General features: G+C 36.6%; 1 protein-coding gene across 2 annotated transcripts in view; it reads right to left on the minus strand.

Moving 5' to 3' along the window:
- Positions 1-25,526, minus strand: part of PTN (pleiotrophin) — a 1,697,813-nt gene that overhangs the window by 1,267,625 nt on the left and 404,662 nt on the right. The gene's annotated exons all lie outside the window — the stretch shown is intronic.

Raw genomic sequence — 25,526 nt, forward strand, 5'->3', positions numbered from 1 at the left:
CAGAAAAATTGATTCCAAACAGTAGGGGACCCAGCACAAATCCTTGTGGTACACCACTGGTAAATGGTCTTTTGGTAGAGGAGAAATCCTGATCTTTGACTGTATATGTTCTGTGGGTAAGCCAGCTGGCTACCCATCTGGTGACATATGGGTTAATTTCCAGCTGGGTGAGTTTCTCAATGATTTCTGAGTGGAGAATTGTGTCAAATACCTTGGCTAAGTAAAGATAGGCTGTATGTACTGGGCTGTATGTACTGTTTTGCCTTCATCCAGGGCTTTGGCGACATTCTCGAAGAAGTAAACCAGGTTTAATAAGTATGATCTACCCTTAATGAAGCCAAATTGGGTTGGGTTAAGAGTTTGAAGGTCACCTATGTCTTTGTTGATAAAGTCCATGGCCAGTCTTCCATGGCCTTGCAGATATAACTGGTTAGGCTTATGGGCCTATAGTTCCCAGGGTTGGTTGATGGAACCATTTGTGAAAGGGAATTACTGTTGCTGTTTTCCTCTCTGCTGGGACAAAGTCAGTACCTAGACTTTGGTTGAAGAGAGTGCCAAATGGTTCTGCTAGGTCCTGTTTCAGACAATTTAGTAGGCAGCCTGGGATGTTTTGGCCATAGACAGTTTGGTTATGACCTGGTCTTTGGAGATACAACGTAGAGGACTGGTGACAGGTATGTTTTGGGGTAGATGCTGTGGGGACAGCAGTTTGAAGTTTGCACCAAATATGTTTGCTCGCAGGTTGGCAATGTCCTAATGGTCAGTATGAGTGATACCATTCACTACTAGCTCAGCACAAATCTGGCCCTTCCCTTTTAGATTTCTGACATAGCTAAAGACTGTCTTGTGATTATCCTTAGCTAGGGATGCTAGTTTAGCTTCATAATTGTCTTTAGAGGACTTTACAAGATAGGATGAAGACAAAAAACAGGTTGTCTCTCCACGATGTGAATAATCAATACGTTCCAATAAAATCTATAAAAAATTCTTTATTGACATAAAAGAGAGAATGAGCGCTTTCGCATAGACACCTCTACGCTTCTTCAGATATAAAACAGTGAGAATCCATTGCATTTAAATACAAAAAAGGCGGGAAATTAAACAATTAAAATGTCTATTATTCAATTACACTAACAATTGTCGTGAGACGTTATTGATAAACTATATGACTATGTATCTATGATTCATATTTTAACCTAAACTAAAGAAATATATGTATCACTCTAAAATAACAGACACAACCCTCTGATGGAACATTCATTTCAAATACTGAATATGTCTGTCCACTAAAATTTCATTGAGTTGTTACCTAGGAGACATCATCATAAATAAAGTGTTCAGATTACTGTTTCAGAGATAAAGAAAAACAACAGTAAAACGCTGTCAAATATAACCATTTGCAGATTAACATGAGCGATAGACATTATTAATCATTGTTGATCAGAGGCATATCAAACCATAAGCCTGAAACATATCTCTGGATTTTGGTGACAAATTATAAAAAATATATATATAAAATACTAATTTCACCAGTAAGGTGAAAACACCAATCACAACTCAGTAAATTGTCAATGGACACAAAACTGCTCTAACTTGCCTGCATCTATGGGAACATAAAGATCAAGATCTCCTGTTTTCCAAAACTGGTTTTACTGTAATGAAACTATTTATTCCAGGAGCTAGGTGGGCACTCAACCTTAATATCCAACTAAGCTCAATATTAGCAAGGCGGTTCATATTGTCCCCACCCCTCTCACTTGCCACCACAATTTGTAAGACCCTAAAACAAAAACTATGACTACTATTATCCATGACATGCTTGGCAAGGGCATTAACTTCAGTGCCTTTCCTTATATCATAAATGTGGTTGTAGATTCTGTCTTTCAGCCTCCTGGTGGTAAGACCCAAGTAAAATGCATCACATTTTAAACATGTGGCTAAATAAATCACGTTTTTTGAATCGCAGGTTGCATAAAACCTGGGGGAAAAAACAAAACTCATAGTAGGGTGTTTATAGTTTTGTATGGTGGTTATAAATACACACCTATTACAGTGACCACATGGGTAAGTGCCCACTTTGTCCTTCTTGTAGAGGTTGGGGGTATGGATCAGAAATCGATCCTTACAAAGAATCTGTTTCAGATTATCACTGTTTTTAAACATAAACCTAGGAGTGTCACCTACTAACTTTTTAGTGGTGAGATCCATGGTTAAAACGTTCCAGTTTTTGATGATCACATTCTTTAACAATGTTATGTCGCTAGTGTACTTGATGATAAATGGTACTTTCATTGAACTAAATCACCCCATTGGTCTTATTAATTTGACATTGTTGTGAATATTTTCAGTAGTATTAATGGGTTCAGACCTACCTAATGTTGTTAATTTAATGTGCCTGACTATCTTGCTGATTACAAGATATCAAATTTGCTTGTTCAAGCTATGGAGGGTGTTCTTCCTCTGCTGTATCAGTTCCCTATTATTCTTGGACATTAGTTTCTTTCTCTTGTTTTATAACCTATTTATACTTGATGTCCACCGGGGTAGCTTTTTTTTTGTTGTAAAGACCTTGTTTTGATGCACTAAGGTACAGCTGAATCCATACATTTCTACAGGTGTTTATACAGGGCATTTGTGTACACCTCTTTATAGGAGTCATTGTTAACAGTGGTAGCAGGAGGTTTGAAGCTATTTATGCTATTGTTTAGAAGCTAATGGTTTGCCTTGGAGAAATGTTTCATCATTTTGGGTTCAGGTATAATTGTTACTTCTAATGAGACTGATTTATGATCAGACCTTACCTGTGTAGTCAACACACAGGGGATAGTGCAGAGATCCCTTATGCTGGTGAGTACTAAGTCTAAGACATTTGAGCCACTTGTGAGGGTGCATACTATCTGTTCCAAAGCATTTGTATTAACAAAGTCCACGAACCTTAGGGCAAGTGTGTTTATGCTCATATGTGACTCTCAATCGATGGAAGGATAGTTGAAATCACCCATGACCAAGGTGTTTGGCTGTACAGTGAGTGACTCAAGTAGGTTCAGGTCGACAGAGTGGTTCTCATGGTTCATGGTGGGGTACCTATAGCTAAAAATGATATGGAAGGTGGGGTTTATCTAGTTGGACTTGGAGGAGCTCTAGGCAGTCGTACTGTTTGACCTGTCTTGAGTTGAATTTGTCTTTAATGATGATGGATACACCTCCACCTTTGGTTCTTTCATGATTATTTTGAGGTCTGAACATGTGGAAGGCATTGTAGCCTTGCATGGCCTGGGTGCTGTCTGTGGTCTTAAACCATGTCTCTGTGGCTGCACAGACATTGGCATCTTCCAAGGTAAGGAGTGCTTCCAGTGAGTGCAGTTTCCAATTTAAACTCCTAGCATTAAGCAGCATAACCTTGAGTTTGTCTCTAATGGATTTTTTTACGTTGGGAATTTTGTTGTTATGACATTGCCTAAAAAGGTACTATAAGTGAAGCAAGTACCTTTGCCAGTAACCAAAACCCAAGAGGCAACAGGTGAAAACCTTCTCTGGCAAAGCAGCGTGGTCTGTCGACATTATCCCAAATGTTCCCATTATTCGTGTGCTGTTATTTTCAGCAGTAGATGCAAATCTTTACATGATTGTAAAACATGGATTTCATGTATTTAGCATGGAGTCATTATGAAGATCATTTCCAGATATGAAATATTACAAAGTATAATTTCTAACCATTACTGTGATTCAAGACAGTTATTCTCTTATAATTGTAAATTAACTACATTGCAATTTTGTGCAACTTTTATAGTAGCTTCCTTATTTAGAACAGAGAGTGATAAGTGTTACTAATAGTAGTACACTGATAAGTGATGTGTTACTAATAGTAGTAAACTGATAAGTGTTACTAACAGTAGTACACTGATAAGTGATGTGTTACTAATAGTAGTATACTAAGTGATAAGTGTTACTACTAGTAATACACTGATAAGTGATAAGTGTTACTAACAGTAGTACACACTGATAAGTGATAAGTGTTACTAATAGTAATACACTGATAAGTGTTACTAACAGTAGTACACGAATAAGTGATAAGAAGTGTTACTAATAGTAGTACACTGCAAATGTGGACATTCTCAACAAAGAAATATTTTCAGAAGGCTATGTAGCTCATTTACTGCTACAGTCAGTATGTGATCCCTTAAAGCGCTTTAAGAAAAGTTTTGAAAAATTGGAATTGCAATTAGCTGAGTTAATTTCCTTGAAATTAATCTTTACAATGCATATGGCTGAGATGTGTACAGCTACTTGGAAGCTATCAATTTTAATTGATCACCAGGCATTCCTTTAATTAGAAGAGAACTTTGAAGATAACTGTATTACATAATATACCAAGTGAGTCACTTGCATTCTGTGAAGGTTGCAGGGAGACTGTGCGGAGACAGAGTGGAGGGGAGAAGGAGAATAGTTCTGGGCAAGCTGATATGTACAGCACACATGCAGTTAAGTGTATAATGTACTAATACAGTTTATTTAAAGCAAGCAGTTTTCTCATTGGGTGAACATTTGGAATAAGCCCCAGTACACAAGATGTAATTTACTGACAAGTAATTAACTTAATAACGGCACAGTGACAAATTACTGCAGCTGATAATTCAGTTGAAAATGCTACTGTATTTGAGAATTACTTGCTTTTCTGGCCAGGTGAAGTGATGTCATAGAGACTACTTAATAATCTGCTATATACAGAGTATTTTGTAGTGGATATAAGTCATTATTCTTCCCTTGAGGATGTAGTTGTATAAGAAGGAATGTGAAGATATCAATAAAAATTACAACTATATACCAGTCCTCATTAATTTTCTTTGTATGCGCAGAGCTATAAAACTGATATTACCGATATCAATATCGAACAGTATCAAGCAAACTAGACCATAAGTAGATGCTATAATCTGAATTTTTTTATCTCGGTATATTATTATTGTCACTATTATTTCTACTTTGTTTTCCAATTGTTCTAGAAGGCGAGGTTAAGAAATATTCACTATATGATCGCTGGCAGTAATTTAAGGTACTTTGTGCCATTTGGAAGCCCCATCGCAGGACATTTGACAGAAAATATTCAGAAGTTAAGGATTCAAAGTCTTGGCCAGCTAATCCTGGCTATTCTCCAAAGTTCACCATGGCTTGGTTTCCTCTAGCCTCTTGGTTGCCTTTAAGCTTAGATAGACAGGTGTCCTTCTTTAGAGAAAAGTTGATGTCGTTCATATTGTTGTTATTGTTGATATTGTTCAGATCATTAACAGATCACTATGAGACGAGTAACAGATGCACACACAGTGACCTCACTTAGGGAGAGACCAAAGAGATAAGAAGTACTTATTATACCATCTAAATAAGTGGAATTCCTAAGTTATTATTTTCACTTAACATTACCATCTTACGGTATTATATTCAAAATTATTTTTCAAGTTCATATCCTGATGCCCAACAACTGTTGTCTTTGTTTACATGTCTTCATTGCACTGTGACCTATCATTTGTACTCATCTTTATTTATTATTTATTTATCTGACATTTGTTAAGCGGGTTGGTCTGACTGGGCAAAAGGACGTTTTCAGCAGAGACCAGAGGAAAAAAGCTCCAATATTACATTAGATATACATTAATTAACAGAGACAGTTGTTGCAAGAGAAAAAAAACAATGAATGACTAGGTTAACTGTACATAACTAGTTCAGTTTGTACATAAGAAACACATTCTGTAGAAAATAAAAGTACAAGTAACTCAGGGATTTATCATCATGGACAAAAGCAGGATAATGGGCATATGCATCCATGTTGTAAATATCAAAGTATGATCAGTTTTAAGTATATTTAGGAAGAAAATTGTAGTAAGGGAATGAGGAATATAGAAATAGCACAAAGTAAAGAGTATAGGAGGTGAAAAAAGTACTAAGGTATATGATCGAAGCTAGTATAGAGTAGACAAGAAACAGAAGAAAAGTATATGGAGTAAAAGCTGGAAAGAAAGAGAACAGATAGGAAGCATATGAAAGGACTAGTATGGTAGTAGCTGAGAGGCAACACTCTAAGGTAGTGGAAGGTAGCTGATGTTGGGTCATGGCAGGGATATGACCATGGTTTGTGGAAGTAGTCTTTAATTGCTATTTTAAAGGTATTAGGGTTAATGATACCTCTGACATTATGGGATAGTTTGTTCTAGGCATTTGCTATGGAATAGCTATAAAGTAATTTACCAATTTTTTTGCTGGGCGTGTAGACTTGCAATAGGTTCTGCTGAGAGCTACGGAGAGAGCAATTGGGAGCAGAGGACTGGATGAGAGTGGAAAGAGAGGGACAGGGACTTGCCTGTTGCTATCTATTATTAAATGTTACTTCATTTATCTACAGTGTACACTTTGACATATTTGTGATCTCATACTTGCATCCTTAATTGTTTATCTTCACAACGAGCAATACAATAGCAGTAAAGGAGCTTCTAGACCTAGAAATAGTTCCTAATGAGCTGAACCAAACTATCCAGACAGTAAGGGTGACTGAAAGAGAGAGACAGAGAGATGGAGAGAAGGAAGAGAGAGAGAGAGAAAACAATTTTAGTAAACCAAATAACCGTGTCTAGGATCTATCACCATTCCTGCTTTTAGGGTGAATTTTAAAAATTTGCAATTGGCAATGACCAATCTAATAATGAGAGAAACTATCCTGTAATATAACATAATTGTAGTAGCAGGCACAAGTCTCTGGCACAGCAGTATTCTCCACGATATTCACTTATCTTATGCATGAATATGCTCCACACTGATCTGCACTCTTGATTTATTCAGCCTTTGTTCCCATCGCTAAAGTAGAAGCACATAACTTCACTAGTTATTTAAAGTCAGAATATGCAATCTTTCTTCCAATTCTGAGTAATTAACAGTTCAGAAAAGAAAACAAGTATTGCTGCTTGAGACAGAAATAGGCACTGATTTGTCCCAGTGGCTGTTTTTTCCCCATGATAACCCACCCTTTGTGGAAGCAAATTAAATAACGGAACTAATCCTATTGACTATCATTTTCCTCATTTTTTATTGCTGTCAAAGGTAATAAGTAGTTAGAGAAGAAGCAGCCTGAACCCTGATATATACATATTACAACTAATCATGACATATGGCATTGTTTGTTTTGAGGAAGCCAAATGTGGGCCAGTCCATGGATGGCATCTCTCTTATGTTCATACATAGATTCCAACAACTATGTAATTTCAGGTCACTTCCTCATGTGCCCAAAATATTTGTATGATTTGCTGTCTGGATTCTTATTTATGTTTGCTTTCTAAACTGTACTGCATTATTACTTTATGTTTTGACTATAATATTTGTCTGCAAAAGTAAATTAAAACATTCCTTTCCCTCTGCTCATATCTGGTAAACAAATGCAATAAATAAATAAATAAATATTCTAGACCAGTATGAACCTCAAAGTCCTGATACCTGGCTGCTTTCCTTCCATAAACAACCATATAAAGTACGAAGCCATAGCTTTTTGAAAAGCATGCAGTCTTTCTTGTCCATAGAATTTAAAGGTTTAAACTACCCACATCGTATGCCCCATTTCTTCTCATGGTTATTGTTAGAAGCTTAGGAAAAGATCTTTAACCTCTCTCACTGTGATGAGAAGAAAACAGTAAAAAATGCACTAATCATATTGCCAGCTGCACTGTTGAAATTGCAGAGAACCACAGATTTTACAAGGAAGAGATCAACAATATAGACAGCTGAAAGCTGTGATATATATATATATATATATATATATATATATATATATATATATATATATATATATATATATATATATATATATTAGCTTTATGGCTGGGTGACAATGGGGAAAAAAGATAAGGACAAAGACAGTAGAAGTGAGCTGAGGACAGAACACCTGAAATAAAATGTACTGGGGAAAATAGGCAAATATGCAGTTGAAAAGCAATTCACCACATGAAAGGGGAAGGGAGCCAAATGGAGAACAGGGAATGCATGTAGAAATAAAAAAAAGAGAGAGCATGGGGATTAACATGGGCAACAGTGTATTAAAGTTAAATCATAAAATAGTAAAGAAAAAAGCAATGTAATACACTGAGATCCCTGCACTAGGTAAGTTGCAAGGGAAATATCAATGACATATGTAATATGTCAACATGTATGGAGGGAAGAAGGAAAACATTGCATCAATGGAAGTCAAGCAAGGGAACAGAAAGACACAATAGGAAACAATGGAGATAGTGAATAGAAGAATCATAGCACTAACTAAAAATCATACCTCTCAACTGTCCAGGGTTTTGCAGAATGTCCAGATTCTTTGCCTCGGATTTTTGGTCTGTTCCTCAGAAAATTCTGGTAAGCCATTGAGAACTGAAGTCACTAAATAATTATAGACATCTGAGTTTCAGACTTCATAGTCTTCAGAAAATATATGCTAAAACAAAACCTGTTATTCTAATAATTTTCTAAGTACATTTTTTAACCGCTATCCATGTTTTTGGGCCTTTGTCCCTCCTTTATTTTTGTCTTTGTCCAAATTTGTTGGGCTAACAGGTTGAAAGGTATTGAGAACAGAACAGAACATTGGGGAGCAAACTACTAAAAATGAACAGAGAAAGAACACAGTCAGAACAGGGATTGTAACTTATCTGAAAAAAGGAGAGAGATCAGAAGAGCACAGGACAGGGGCACTCCCTAAAAAAAGAATAGAAAACACATCAGAACACAGATAGTCACTACTTGGAAAAAGGAGAAAACTCAGCAGTACACAGGAAGGACAGACACTTTGTATAAAAGGACAGAACAAAGCAGAGCACAAATGAGGACACTAATGAGGTAAAACATGGAGAAGAGTTTCATTACCATTCAGTTGATTTTACACTGCTTTTTATGAGTTGTACTTATTTTATTATGTTCAACATTTGTTTGGTTTCAGACTGTTTTAGCCTACTGTGGATGCCATCTTGGACAGAATAGTATTTATCCTGTTCAGGTATGGTTCCTAGGGAGCTGAATACTACTGGTTTGAATTTATAGCTGTTTTCATTCATTTATTCATTGTTTTTCTTGATTGCTATATGTTGTGCTGAGCTTATCTAATTGATGTCTTTCCAGTAAGACTGCAGAAAACTATTCCTGTGTGCAAACACTGAAAAGCTTAATTCTGTTTCTGAACTTCATAAAGACTGAGGGACATTCATGTTTAGCATTTTATTACTGCATTTAAAGTAATTTGCTGTTCTGCTGAGTTAACACTGTTTTTATTTTGTTTCATTTGTATTAATCTTTCTAAATGTTCTTTGGTTACAGCCTGTTCTAACCTTGTGTTTAGGCCATCTTGCAGAGAGTAGAGGTTATTTTACTGGGTGTGGATTAATTTTTGTTGTTCCTAGGTAGCTGAGAAACATTAGCAGGGTTTTATAGCTGCTGTGATTGGTTCCCTTGTTTTTCCTTGACTGTCATATACTGTGCAGTGCGGCCCTTCTTGCTGCCTTTCCAGTAAGACTGCATACAGCTGTTCTTGTGTTTAGCCACTGTGAAGCATTTGTTTTTGTAATTCACAAAGACTCAGGAAAGTTCATTTTTACATTTTATCAATGTAAGTAAATTACTTTTTACCTGACCTCCTTTTGTTTTTATCAGTTCAACATTTGCTTCCTTTCAGTCTATCCTGTTCAAATATTATTTTGATGATATTCAGCTAATTTTAACTTTCTTTTTATCTGTGTTTCACTTATTTTCCTCTGTTTAACTCTTTGGTTTTAGTCAGTTTTGGCCTAGTATGAAGGCCATCTTGGAAAGAGTAATGGTTATTCTAGTGAGAGCAGATTTAATTGCTGCTGTTCCTAGTTAGTTGAGTATTATTGACTTGACTTTATAGCTGATTTCTATTAGTCATCTTGTTTATCTCAAATGCTAGATGCTGTGCTTAGCTGTGCTAGCTGTATTGCCTCATAGCTGTAGCTGAATAGCAGGTTATACACATAACACATATTTTTTTCCTAACAGTTAATGATATTTTTACATTTGACTTCTATTCAATAGGCACCAAACATGACTCTGTCCTTGGCCTAAACAAACTAAATTGAAATGACGTTGCCTTTCTGGACTGTAAAACACAACATAACTTTGAACTAAACAGTCTGGTATGCATCTTTTAAACATTAATATATAGGTACCCCCATCACATCACTGCTATTACCCCCCCCCAAAAAACAAAAAGCAGTCCTATTGTCAAGAACACCTCTGTAGTCCACCTCAGGCACTCCAGATTGCTTATTCATCTCAAAGAGCCCATTGGAAATGCATTTGGCATAATGGTTAGGACCTTCACCTTATGGACACAAAGTACAGGGTTTCATTCTGACTTCAGGCTTTTGGCAAGGTTTAAAACTACCCTTCAGGGTAGTTAGCCTACTAATCAACTGTAAGATTGTAAAAACACAACTGTAGTACCTTTTTCTTCTTAGTGGAGTCCTTTTTAGACTTCATCAACTTTATCAATGGGCATCATAGAGTGGCAGCAGATCCCCCCCTTAGTTGCCAGTGTTCTAGCATTCAATATCCTAAGCAAGTATGAAACCTGCTTCATGCTCACTAGTAATGAACTTCTGCTTAACCATGCATGACAATCTCTAAGAGCTGAAAATACTTAACCAATCTGTAAGCAACCCCTTCACAGTCAATTACCTGCAATAAGCAATAGCTCCAACACACTCCCACACATGGAAATGTGACATCATTATACTAACATTAACATTTGTGGTGATCACATGATAATTCCTATGTCACTGGAGGAAATTTTAATGACTCATAGCTGTTCTTCCGAGTGTTTATCTGATGAACTTGACAGTTTTACATGATCCATGGAATACAGATGAGATATCCTTTTACCTGATGAGTTTCCTGTTGTGAGACTGATTCTGTGATGTAGACTGTCATGGTGGTGTGGTGTAAATGGATGAATATTTTATCCTTGAGGAATGTGGCCTTGGTTCACTAGCATGACCCTTGATACATAACTTCATGAAAACTGTCATTTAGATTTAACTCTAGAAGTCAATAACTCATTGGTGGTGCTACACTTTGGGACACATTTTGCAGATTATTTTTTCTATTGTTTTGGAATGATTTTGTGGGTATTGCTTCCCATTTTTATCCATATAATTCAGACAGAGAAGAGACTCACCAAACTAAGATGCAACAGAAATTGCATTGGTCATCATATCAGCTGACCTTCATGGGGATGCACTTCAGTGACTGATTCTTACCTCTTTACCCTAGAACTGTGGAACTCTCAATTATTGTTCATCAAAGAAGATTATGTTGTGTGTATTATGGTTTTATACTTTGACTTTCTTGTCCTAATTCATTTGGTTTATAGACATTTCACTATGTTTAAATATGGAGTGAGCACTGAAGAACCCATGTGAGCATGTGCCCCATATACATGGCACAATAGCAAGCATACATTAGTTAATGAGAGTCCATGCTTTCAAATATAGTAGTTTAGAATTTAATGAGATAACCACTGAGGTTACAACGCTTACGCTACATCAAACTGATAGAATTTCATTCATTTCTGAGTATGTCAGTCCTAATATATTGGTAACACTCTTGCCTCGAACACCTTGCCCAGCTTTGCATTCTCTAACAAAATGCTTTCCATTACTTCTAGCAAATAGTTGTCATTATTGACTTTGATTCTATAAGGAAGAAGACCCTACACAATTTATATATGTTTTATGTTTCTTTGAGGGGATGATCACGTAATAATTTTTGACTGAGTTGAAGTTAATCATCCAGTCTGAGGTTCTAGGATTATATATTCTGGAAGTATTTTCCTCTCTTATCAATACAGATGTATGAACAGAACATGCATTATTATCATTTAAAAAATAATACAGAGCTTCGGTATTTTGCTGGCTAGGGCAGATTGTAAAGCAGTTTGTGAAAATTGTTGAAACATAGTACTTTTAATTTCTGATGGACCTACACATCAACATTGTTTATTTTATTTTGTTCTATTTTAACTGATTTAAACATGCATACTGTAGTAGTTTAAACATCAGATCAAGTTTGTTTTCTGATTTGGATGCTACATTTGTGTAATATACACCATTATACCAAGCTATGAAAATAATAGACATTTTATGGAAAAGCATTTTGGTTGTCACTGACTACATGTGTTTTACTTAATCAAATTGTTTTTAGGGCTTATTTTGTAACTTTTAAATCTTTGTCATGGAGGAAATATAACGACTGAAGATAATTTCTGTGTTCTGTGCCTTTTATCTATGCAACTGAAATTGTGTGTTGTTTGCTTGTGTGAACTGTTTTTTTTTTTTTATGAACTGACCTGGAGTAAGTATTGTCAAATATATCTGATCAGTATACATATAACACATTAAATTACATGGAAAATGTATTCCTGTTGATACTGGTGATGGGGAAGTGTTAAAATAAAGCTACTGTTGCAAATGAGATTACAGTAGTATGGTTTTAAAATCAGATGATTATTGCCAAAAGTTCTGTAAGGGAATATGTGTCCATTTGACTGGAAAAGTACAGAAAAGTCTACTAAAAAATAGAGAAGAGTGAAAGACTGAGCCACATATGTATCTACAATTTATATTGTGTTTGTCCACGAGACTTTTGCTGATACATTCATTTTAGTACTTATCATTTATGTTTTCTTTACATAGGATTACTGACAAAACATTTATTTCTCTAGTATTTGATTTAGAGCATAAACATGAAGATGAAGAAAAAATGGTACTGCACCACAATCATGTTTATTTTACTTTCTGTCCAGCAATTAATTTTGGAGGATTTTGTTTTGATTACATGTATAACCATTGCCAGATGATGGTCAATTGGGAACCTAGGCAGGGTAATTCATCAGGCCATCCCACTCGCGCACACACACACACACACACACACACACACACACACACACACACACACACACACACACACCATCCAACTAGAACCCCCACCCCAGTCATTCCAGTGTCCCATTACTTGGCTGTTTCTCCTCGGTTACCATAAACACTTTTCAAACCTCTCAGTGTGCATACTGTTGTCTTCTTTATTTCTACAATGATTACAGATATTTGAATTTAATATAAAACCCATTTCAAATTTTATAGCAGTCTCACATTGAAAATAGATTTAACATTAACAGTAAACTTCTCTGCCCTTGAAATTCACAGTCATTGAAACAGTATCAAAACCTACATTCAAAGAAAATGCATCTGGCCAGTGGTGGATAAAGTTTACCATTTGACTACTTTTAAACCATATGCAACTTGCACACATTTTTAGGACCATGCTTACATGCATGTGCATTTTGATTCACTTTCCTGAATACACAAAATTATTTTCCTTATGTAATATACTTCTTGAACTTTACTATTTATTTTATTTATTTATTTATTTACATTTGTTTACCGGGTAATGTCCGACTGGACAAAATGCCCTTTTTCAGTGGAGACCCAGGGAGAAATGCTCCAGAAGCTTAGTTATACAAAATCATTTATCAGAAAAAAATAGCATAAAATGAGGTTACAAATCACACAGAGATGCAGATAGTTGTTAATAAAACAGTAAACACATTGATACATTATATTGAATTAACAATTTACAATATATTTTTTTTTCTTTGTACATTCAAATGAGTGGAGGGAGTGTCCTCATCTAAAGTTTATGAGAGTTGCAGCCAGAGTAATAGAATGGTGGAGGGATATAGGTTAGCCTGGAGCAGAGCAAGAGCATAGCCAGTGGGATAGAAGGTGTTGTCTTAGTGCCTGTTTAAAGTTATGAATATGATAAATAGAAAGAATCTGTTGTGGAAGAGAGTTCCAAATGTTTGCAATTTTGTAGCAGTATAAGGAGTCACCATGTGAGTTGTGAGATTTATTTACTTTAAGTAGGACTTTGTCAGCTGACCTAAAAACATTAAGGTTTTTATAGGGCTGAACAAGGTTAGTTAGAGTTGGGCAGTGATCAGGTTTATGCATCACTGTGTGGGTGATTAATAGTTGGTTTAGTGTGAGCAAGTTTGGGAGTTCTAACTAATTTAGTTATTGAAGGGCAGTACAGTGATGTGCTTTTTGGGGTAGGTTAGATGCAAATTTGGCTATTTTGTTATAACAAGGTTCAAGGTTGTTCATTTCTGTTTTGTGGAGGTTTGTGAATATTTGAGAACAATAGAGTTGAGAAGATAACAGGTGGGTTCTTGCTGTTGCCTGTCTAGCATGGTCTGTAAGACAGGGTTTTGCTGTACAAAATGTACAGAGTTTTATATGGACTTTTTAAATTGTGTTATATGTTTGTCAAATTTCAGTGCATTATCTATGTTAACCCTGAGAAGTTTAATATGTTCAACAAGTTCTATTTTTGTGCCATTGGAAGAAAAAAATAGAAACAGATGGATTATTAGTTAGTGAGAAAGGATTTGGAAAGAGCAAGAGCTTAGTTTTATTAAGATTTAGTATAAGTTGATGGGCTTCTAGTTATTTTTCAATGTTGATAAGGACAGTCTGAGTTTTTGCTTGAAGTGCCTCGATTGTTGGCACAGAGCAGATGAGTGAGTAGTCATCTGCAGATTGTATAATGTTGGCGGGACTAGCAGATGTGGTAAGGTCATTCGTAAAAATGGTTAAGAGTTGCAGCCCTAGAATTGATCCTTGTGGGACTCCTACAGAGATGGGAAAGTGGGGGGAGAGTTTATTATCCCATAAGGTAGCTCGTTGCCTGTTTGAGAGGTAGCTGTGGAACCAGTTTAGGGCTTCAGGCCAGAGGTTGTAATTGGCAAGTTTATTTAGGAGGATTTGATGTGATATTGTGTCAGTGGCTTTTGACATGTCAAGAATGGTAGCAGGGGCAAGTTAGTTGTTGTTTTTGAGGTGATTGATAGAGTTGGTAAAACTAATGAAAGCTGTGCTAGTCATGTGTTTTGGTCAAAAACTATGTTGAGTAACAGATAAAAGGTTATTTTTTTGGAAGTAGTCAATTATCTGTTTGTGGACACACTTTGCTAAGATTTTATCTAGGGGTTAGATTATGGCTATAGGTCTATAAGTAGATATGTCTTTAGAGGGACCTCCTTTATGCAGTGGAATGATATGGGATATTTTCCATAGGGTAGGTACATATTGTTCAGCAAGAGAGCATGTAATTAGAATTAATATGGGGTAGGCAATAGATGTGGCAGCTAATAGTTGATCCGAAGCGAGGGTACAAAGTTTTACTTTAGATAATAAGTCTTGCATGTAGTTTGTTTGAATGGGTTCAAGTTTAAGCTAGGTATGCAGCCATGAGTATGGCCAGAGTGGGTACAGATAGGAGTGCGGTAGAAGTGTTGTGTAATAGGGAGGTTATTGAGGTAATAAAGTGGGAATTAAACTGGGACACAATAGGGCCTATAGTATTATCAATTGTAGGGAATGGGGTAGTGGGTTTCCCTGGATTTAGAAGGAGGTTGACTGATTGCCAAAATCTTTGTGGATTTGTTTGATATTTTAGTTGGCAAGTTTGAAAGCATGTGATTTTGTCTAGTTTGATTTGTTTCTTAGCTTGAGTTCTTAAGTTGTTGGAAAGGTGATGAGATTAGCCAGACTTTTGTGAGAGAGACAGAGGGACCACGCTTTGTCTCTTTGTCTGAGTAATTGTATTATTTCTTTTGCTAACCATGGGATTTTTCTGATTTTAGTGCAAATTTTTCTGAGTGGGGCAACTTATTTAAGATTTGCAGGAAAATGTCATTAAAGGTCTGAACTGCCTGATCCAGTTGTAATGTTTTTAGGGGTGCCCAGTTTTGTTGTTTTAAGAGAGTCTGGACAATGGATAGGGAAATTTGTTTTTTATTACCACAATTGTTTGAGTTTTTTCTTATTAGGTATACTGGGAAGTGATCACTTAAAGTGTTAGATTGGCAGCCAGTCTCATAGGTGATGTTAATTTTATTTGTCAGAATTCAATCAAGGGTAGAATATCTGTTTTTATGCTTGTCTATGCATGTAGGGTGATGTATATTTTGGTGAAAATTATATAGGTTTATAAAATTTGTTGATGTATTGGAGGAGCAGGTGAGCCAGTCTAGGTTAAAGATACCAAGTATTACTGTTTCATAGTTAAAGTTATATGAAGCCCATTAAAGTATATTTTCAATATTTTGTAGATTGTTTGCAGGAGGGAGGTAGATAGCTATGATAACAATTGATTTGTGCTGATTTATATCAAGCCTGGCAGCTAAAATTTCAGAGTTAGAGAAGTTTGGTGGGATTAAGTTGATCTACCCTCAGGGTATCTTTGTATATGATGGTAATGCCCCCACCACATTTAGTTAATCTGTCCTTTCTAATGATTCTATATCCATTAAAGAGTATTTCCTCAGATGTTATATGGGGTTTGAGACATGTTTCCTTTATAATTGCTGTATCTGGGGTATAGAGGGCCATGGCTGCAAGGAATTTGCCTACTTTACTTAAGGAGACTTCTAAGACTGAAAATTTTAAAGAGTAGGTCTGAAGTATGCTTTTTTAGCAGTGTGGTAGATGCAGAGGGGATGGTAGTAGCTGTGATTGGAGGAGAGTGTTGGTTAGGGAGAGTAGTAAAAGCAGGGCCTGGGTTGGGATGTATGTCAGATTGAAGTTTAATCTGGGTAAGGGAGTGCAGAATAAGAAACCTTATCTTGGAGATTAATTTATTGTGTATATAAAATTTATTAGAAGTGCTGTGTATTTGAAAGTACCTTAGAGAAAAGAACAGTGTTTGAGAGTGGGCAAATAGAAGAGGGGAGATGTAAATGGGGGAGTTACTCTGACAGTGGGCAGAGTTGATGGGTAAAGTTGGAAAGTGGGAATGAATGAGATGATAGGACTGGTATGAGGACAAATGTGAGGCCAGGGATAGTAGAGCTAAATTAAATGTGTTTAAGATGCATAGTTTTAAAGAGGGAATAGTTGGTAGTTATTTACTTTAGAAGAGGGTTGGGGTAGTTGCTGGTATAGGAGTGAATAATGTAGTAAATGTGTCTGTATAAAGAAAGATATCCAAAGGGGTTTAGTTAGACTGTTAAGATAAGTGGATAGAGGTGGGAGTTGATGGCTATAGTTAAAAAGGTGAACTAGAAACAGGTAATAATGGCAGCAGGGTAGAGTAGTAATATAGATGGGAGAATAGGTAATGCCCTGTAGTATCGTTAGATAAATGTAGTATGTGGTGTCAGGTGTGAGTGCTGAATTGAAAGTAGGAGGAGGGAAGTCTAAATTGAGTTTTAATTAATTAATTGGAGGAGCTTGAGGATTGGATATTTTTAGGATGAGGTCATGGATGGGTGTAGTTTGGATAGGTATAACTTACAGGATAGTGGGGGTGGGTGGGAATGGGAGTAGGGTAGAGGAGTGGAACAAGGCCTATACCCAGGTCAGGAAATTGCCCAAGAAGACAATCAGTCAGCTAACAAAGTTTGCATAGCATGGGAAAAGGAGTGGGTACTGGGAGTTTTTTAAAAAAAGAAAAACAATGAGTAAGAGGGAGACAGTAAAACAGGGAGTCAGAGGCTGAGAAATTAACCTCTCATGCACAGGTATGTAGCAACTGCACTAGACAACAACTAAGATGCAGCAGGATGCAGATACAACAGGATAGTCTAAGGGGGGGTCTTGGTATTAGAATGCAATGAACAGGAGCAAGATAATAGGAGTGCGAAGTGAAAAAGGCTTGAGGAAAAGTATGGTACAGCAGGGAAAGGGTTTATAAACTTAAACTTAAAGTGAGAAATAGGAGTAATGAAAAGTTTTCTAGGCTGCTGGGTTCCTTGACCAATACAGCAACAACCATCCAGAGAGTTTAACTGTTAGTACAAAATCTTTTCAAGTCGGTAAAAATAGCACATACGTAAAGTGGTTGCTTAATACTTTAGGATGTCCACAAGACATGATGGATGCCAGGACAGAGGTGATTTTAGCTGGTTCTGATATTTACAGTGGCCATAGGAGAGCTGCAGTAGGATATGGTTTGGGGCTGTAATACCCAGCACCTATCTGGTGCATTTATGTTTCACACAGTCTTGTGGTAGTAGTCTTCCACTACAAAGCTGACAATTTCAAAATAATTCCTTCGAAAAAGTAACAATGTAGCCAATATCCATGCAACAAGGCATGGGTCAGCTTTGAGTGTGTGTTCTGAACTGAGCCAAAAATCCTGTAATGCCCATGTGTGTAGTCTAAACAAGTCCCATTAATTGCTTGAGCCACCATCCCCTACACAGCTGACTGCCTCTCCAGATGACTTCCACAGACTCTGCAAAGCAGCTTAAACAAAAGAATATAGCGATTTTCTGTAAAACTAATTCTGAAATTCAAGTCACTTATAGCAACTCATGACAGTGTTTTAAATTTGTAATTTTGAACATTTTTCCAGTAATTGAATAAAACATATCAGCCAGTAATGACAAAATTGACCATTTCAGAATATTTCAACCATAAAAGCCATTCAAACTTCTGTCTTTGCAATCCAGCAATATCAGTGAATATACACAATCTCTGCAGAAGCAAATGTTTTCTGAATAATTCCACACTAAAAAGATCTGTAACTAATGAAGAGGTTACTGCTTGCAGACAACTTTATATTTCAGAGTTTCATCTACAGATTCAGTGCCTGCTGCCCTTGAAAAATAAATTGCTTATGTTACATTAGAAAAGATAAAATGGAAAGTTGGTAATATTGCAGTAGAGGATGAATGACAAACCACCAACAAGTTCATATTTACTATGCATTGCTTCCAAAGGAGGACACACTAAGGAGTGCAGCACCCCCTACCCTCCAGTATCAGTAATCCAGCTACATTATTTTATTCAATTTGCTTGCTCTTCTAAGCAGAGATGCTTATATTTTTGATGTCTTTCTCAGGAAAATACACTTTCTAGTTTTTACATGGAAAGCATTTACATTGTACTTTTCTCAGTGAAACACTAAAATTAAATTATTCAGCACAATAGTTCTGTGACCGGTGAGCTGTTATTGAAATTGATAACTAAAATATAATATCTTGCTTAAATATTCTTACGTTTTATCTCCTGCTTCCAAATTTCTCTGTTATGCAGCATATTGGGAATATAGATTAGCCATTACTGCCACTGTAACTGGTAGTCAAGCTTGATTAAAAGATAAGTCTTTGATAAGATTTTAGTTAAAGTTAAATGATTTCATATTCATTCTGTGGTTCTTTTTGTTATTGATGATAAATAAATGTTTTAATGCAGGCTATAGAAACTAATGTCAAAATAACGTTAATTATCAAGTTTATTGAGAGGATATGTTTCTTCCTCATCACTGAACAGGGAAAAATGTACTCTTCAACGAATATCCCCCTAGTCATTGTACATCTTTATTTACGGCATCAGTCTTTAAAATGTAATCTGTACAGTAAGAAATGCACTTCCACTAGTCAGACAGGAAAACTGTGCATCACAGACATTATTAGGACATCTCCAGTAATTAAGGTGGGATGAGTCTAGTAGCATATTCATCATCCATCGTTTCCCATTCTCCTCTATAAAAGGGATTCCTTTCATAGGTTCATAGGTTCATATGAGTGTACTAGGCTAATGGCCCTGGAGCCTTTACAAGCCTAGCCCAAAAGATTCCCTGGCATCATGCTGCCTGACATTATTTCCCAGCGCCCCTGTCTAGCAGGGCCACTGAAATTATCCTCAGGGTGAATTTTCTATTTCCCATCCACTCATCAAGATTTCTTTTGAAGAGGGCCAGTGAGGTGCTCTGCTAGATGCATAAGGGAATTCTATTCCAGAGCATGGGCAGTCTCTGGGTTAGGAACCTGTCCCTCCAACAAGTTCTGTTGGTTGCTGTAATGAGGTTGAGGTCTCTGGTGCATGTGGCACAGAGGGATTGGGATCTCTTTAGATGTAGCATATCTAATAGTGCTGAGTCTGACATGGCTTCGTAGGTCAGAGATCACCTCTAAATAGGCGATATGATACTGAGAAAAGTTGGAGTTTTTTTAGTCTTTCTGCATAGGGCAAGCATTTAAGGCCTAGAATCCTCTTAGTGAGGCATTTTTGTGATATTTCTAGTTGTTGCATATGTCTAGTGAGGTACTTGCCAAATAGGGCATTGTACTTGATAATTGGCCTAATGAGGGAAGAGTAGCAAGAGGCAATTTCCTCTTTCTTCCTGGAGGCAAAACCCTTTGTAATGAGATGTGCCACATAGAAGGATTTTCTGACCACAGTGGCAATGTGATTATCAAAGGATAGGTTATTATACACTTGTGTTCCCAGATCTCTTATGACACCTTTGGTGTTCAGTGGACTACCATTGATGTGGTAGTTCATGGGTACCATGTTCTTCCCAAAGGGAATGATGATGCATTTTTTGGCATTGAGCTTAAGGCCATGATTCTGACTCCAGTCATTGGTCTCCGTGAGTTCTTTCTGTAGAATGTTAACACCATAATAATGGCTCCCAGTATACAGTTGTCTGCTAACTTGGTCAGCCAAAGTCCCTTGGTTTTGGCCTGGACTTCAGAAAAGTAGATGCCAGACAGGAGAGGACCCAGGACTGATCCCTGTGGGACTCCACTCGTGACTGGTTGGTAGTCTGATTTGGAGTCCACTACTTGCACTGTGTGAGTTCTATCAGTAAGCCAGTTTGCAACCCACCTTGTGACATAGGGGTTGATGCCTAATTTAATGAGTTTATCTATGATTCCTGAGTGAGGAATTGTATCGAAGGCCTTGGCCAGATTGAGGTAGGCCATGTGAACTACCTTGTCTTCGTTCATAGTGCTGGTGACAGACTCGAAGAAGCCACCAAGTTGAGTAGACAAGATCTACCCTTAACAAATCCAAACTGCATGGGGTTTAGAGTCTGGAGATTCTCTATGTCCTTATTTATTAGGTCCAAGATGATGTGCTCCATAGCCTTACATACCAGACTCATCAGACTAGTGGGGTGGTAATTTCCATGGTCCATAGTCGTACCCCTTTGTGGAGAGGGATGACTGTAGTAGTACGCCATTCGGCGGGGACAAAGTCTGAAATGAGCCTGTGATTTAACAGGGCACACAGGTGTGGTGCCAGTTCATTTTGCAATTCATGTAGAACACAGCCCAGGATGTTGTCAGGTCCCATGGAAGCTGTATTCTTGGCCTTGGACAGTGTGATTTTAACCTGTGCAGCTGTAATATTGGGTACTAGGTATTCCTCAGGTATTGTGATGGGGCCTTTGTGGGGTGAGAGGGGGGTGAAGTTGGCACTGACTCTGTCAGCTAGTATATTGGCAATATCTGTTGGCACAGTATAACTGTTACCATTTATTTTTATGTTCATAGGTTCATAGATTAGTACTAGGCTAACTGCCCTTGCAAGCCATTTTAAGCCTAGCCAATTATCCCTTGTGAGACTCCAACCCTGCACCTTGTGTTTGTAAGGCAAACACCTTAACCATTAGGCCACCCTCCCAACCCTTATTTATTTATTTCAGTTTGATGACCGGGGAAGTCCACTAGGCTCGGGGAGCCCATTTTCAGTGGAGGCCTGGGGAGAAAAGCTCTGCATTACATAGTGTAATTCACAGTTACAATCAAAATGAAGTAAAGAAATACAATTAAATATCTCTGTGTTACACAGTGTATTCACAGTTACAATCAAAGTAAAGAAAAACACAATTAAAATATCATTTTGTGTCAGAGAACAACATACATTCTTTGGTTTCATACTATCAAAGTATTTAGAATGGAATTATATAGTATAGGTACAGGATTACACTGGTACTGGATTACTCAGGCGTACACCATTGTGTAGTAGCTCTGAGCAGATCTGAGCATTGCCTTGTAGATTTTTGACATAACTATAAAAGGCCTTTGTCTTTAGTATCTGTTGCAATTTTGTTTTCATAGTTAGCTTTAGAGTATTTGATAAGGAATCTCGTCTTTTCGTTGAGGCTGACAAGGGAGTTTTTCCAGTCTTGAGACTTTGCCTTGTTCTGCAGCAGTTTCTTCCTTATGTTTTTGAGTTTGTTTGTGGCAGGGGACCACCAGATTGGCTTCCTTTTTTTGGATGAGAGCATCTTGGTTCTATTGGGAATGGCCTTTCCATGCATTTGTGTACGTGTTCGTACAGTGCACTGGAGTATGATTCAGCAGTCCTGCATTTATTCTCCATTTGCATGGGCATTGTAAAGTTAGCCACCTCAGTTTTCAGAAGCCCAAAAGTGGCTCTGGAAAAGTTTTTTACTGTGTTTTTTTTTTGTCGGAGTGTGTGGGATGTGGATATCCATGGTGACTAGCTTGTGATCAGATCTGACCAGGGAGGAGTTGACAATTAGTGTAGAACAACGGTCACCCATATTAGTAATGACCAGGTCGAGGATGTTGCTACCCCTAGTGTAGGTAAGAATGAGCTGATACAGGGCACTGGAACTGATGAATTCCAGGAAATGTTGAGCAAGTATGTTGGTACTTGAGTAGTTTTCACAGTTAATGGAGCAGTAGTTAAAGTCACCCAGTATGAGGGTGTTGGGTTGGACCTTAATATTTTACAGGGTGTATAAGAATGTGAAGTGGGAGTCTTGAGGCATGGTGTAGAATCTATAGCAGGCAACAACCTGGACTGCAGTCTTGCCCAGTGTTAGTCATGCTCCTTCATAAACAGTAATTAAAGTTTTTTTTTTTTTTTTGAGAATTGAATGCAGCAGACCTGAAGAATTGTGGAAGTACTATGAAACATTCTCCTCGGATTTCTTATTAGAAGTTGAACTGAAAACAGGGATAAATAGTATTTTTTTCTAAGCAATTTTACTTCTTAAATGAAGGACGGTCATATATGTTTGATGAAAGCAGCACATATGTTAAAGAAAATTTTTTAAGACGATGACATTAAAAATTGTGATGCTGCAGTTACTGATATCTGTACTGCCTAGGAAGGTGTAATGGTGACCTGGATGCAAAGTATATAGAGTGACAGTGCCTAGTTTTTAAGATACAGAATAAAATGATAAGGTTTCAAATGAATGAACAATAATCATTAGTTTTACTTTCTCATATTTAAACTAATTACTGCTGCTGTCAAAGTTTTCTCCAAACTTTGTTTTTTTTTTTTAAATAGTAGCTGATAAGTTGTAGGTTATACATATCTACCACTATCTGGTTATGGCAGTCTCAGTAGCTCAAAAGACATCAGAAGGCTGTGAGTTCTACTCCCAAACAAGATTGATACATTAATGCTCTAGAACTGAGACTGCAGTACTCCTGAGTGTGGCATTCTTTGGAACAGATGCTAACCTGAAACCTCCATCTGCCTGAGATGTTAGTAGCTCTGCTGGACTTAAAAGATCGTGTGCATTTATTCAAAAGACTAGCAGTGGTTTATTAACATTTGCATTCATTTTATACCAATAAAAAACTAGAAATTAATTATTTATGCATTCATACTTAAAATTATTTGCAAGTTATCAACACAGAAGGACTTAACTGCTTAGTTTTATTTCTATCATTCCTTTCAACTGTACATATTTTTCCAGAATGTCCAGATGTTTGGCTCATATTTTTAGTCTGTTCCTTAAGAAATGTGTGGTTTTCTGGTAAATCAGTGAAGACTGAAGTCATAAAATAATGGTAAATCTTTGAGTTTCAGACTTCATATCCTTCAGAAAAATGTTTCCTAACACAAATCATGTTATTCTAACATTGCCCTACATTTATAAGAGCTATATTTAAATGTGTCCTTATTTCTGGGCCTCTGTCTCCCCATTATTTTAGGTTTCGTCCAGATTTCTTGAGAAGCATGTTTTTTTTTCTTTTCTTTTATATTTCACCTCCATTCACTAACCATTTCTTCCACAACCATCATCTTATTTCAGTTAATGCAGCACCCCATCCATTTTCTTGTTATGAAAAGAATTCTCACATCTTTTCCCCACAGCACCCCATATTTAAACGCATCCCATCTATATTCATTTTTTTAACTTTTCCCAAAATTCTTTATTCTTCTTGTAATCCAGAACCACTATTTTGTTGTTTCTTCTTGACTACAGTTAACACATTTTCTTTTCTTGATCACCTTTTGTCCAAACCAAAGAGTAAAAAAGTCACACAGTCAAACCAATTACCAAGCACTGTGTGATACCTTAAAACTTCTGTAATAGAAAGCCCTGTGAAATATGTAAAGGAACCTTTAAGGACATAAAATGTTTCAGCAATAAGGCTTATAAATGTCTATGACATTATTCAGGCCAATGCTTCAGCCCTTTTTATGACCTTGATTGCAGAAGATAAGTAGAATGTTTGGGTATAATTTAGAAACACGGTGTCTATAACCCAGCTGATGTCCTTAACCATTAACTTTTCTGCAAAATATCTCAACTAACATCCAAACCAAAGAGTAAAAATAGTAAAAACTACAAGAAAACCCCAGCCAAGCTAGAGTTTTCACTGTGACACCTTAAACTTCATGCAATAAAGCTACATGGGATATATGCAAATGACCCATTAAAGACATCAAGTGGTCCATAGGATATATGGAAGTGACCATTCAAACATAAATTGCTATCTAAAACAGTAAATCCCATGTGTTGGACAAAAGGAACACCACATGAACGTTCAAATATTTTATCAACACAAACTCATACAGTTAAACTCTTTCAACCATAAACAAAGGTCTTCATCAGAACAACTGTTACTAAAAACAATACCAATATATAGTGAAATGCCCATACAATTATCCAATAAAAGATTATTCAATTTGGATAATCAACATTGTGAAAAAACAAAAAATTAAAGTTACATATACATGTAAAACACACCAAAACAATTCATATAAAACATCCATGTACAAAAAAAATATATTTCTTCATTTACATTTATCTTGGTGAAACCTCCTATTTAATGCTACTTTGTATTTCACATTGTTGTTCAACCCAGGGGTGTTGTAGGCATTAAACAGTAGCTGCCACTTAAATTCTTTAAAATTCAACTCACTCTTCCTGTCCCCATTAAAATCACTTGGTACAAAATCAATTACTGTAAAATAATACTTCTTATAATTTTTATATATTGAAGCATGTTTTGCAAAACCATTGTCCATATTTCCCATTTTATGGTGTAATAAGTGTTCATACATCCTCTTTTTTAATAGCCTATTAGTTTGTTCCTATCTAAAATGCAGAACAGGATGAACACTTGGCTAAATACACCACATAAACTGATTCACAAGTAAACTTTTCCAGTACCTGCCATACTTTGTCGCTTATACTAACTTCAAAAAATGGCCCCTCTCCTATGTACCTGAAAAAAGTACAGTTGTAACATTTGAAAGTACCCCTTATCCCCCTCTACTATCACTATAATCCCTTTCTAACAATTCGTTAAAATGCCTTCCTCTCTTATTGATAAACAATGGGGGCTTTCCTAAAAATGACCTTAAATCACTATTCAACTCTAAAATTCTCCATTTGTTCCTAATAATACTTTTAATCCC

Source organism: Protopterus annectens, chromosome 11.part0 (genome assembly GCF_019279795.1).
Source record: "Protopterus annectens isolate FY-2018-M chromosome 11.part0, PAN1.0, whole genome shotgun sequence".
Lineage (NCBI taxonomy): Eukaryota > Metazoa > Chordata > Ceratodontiformes > Protopteridae > Protopterus > Protopterus annectens.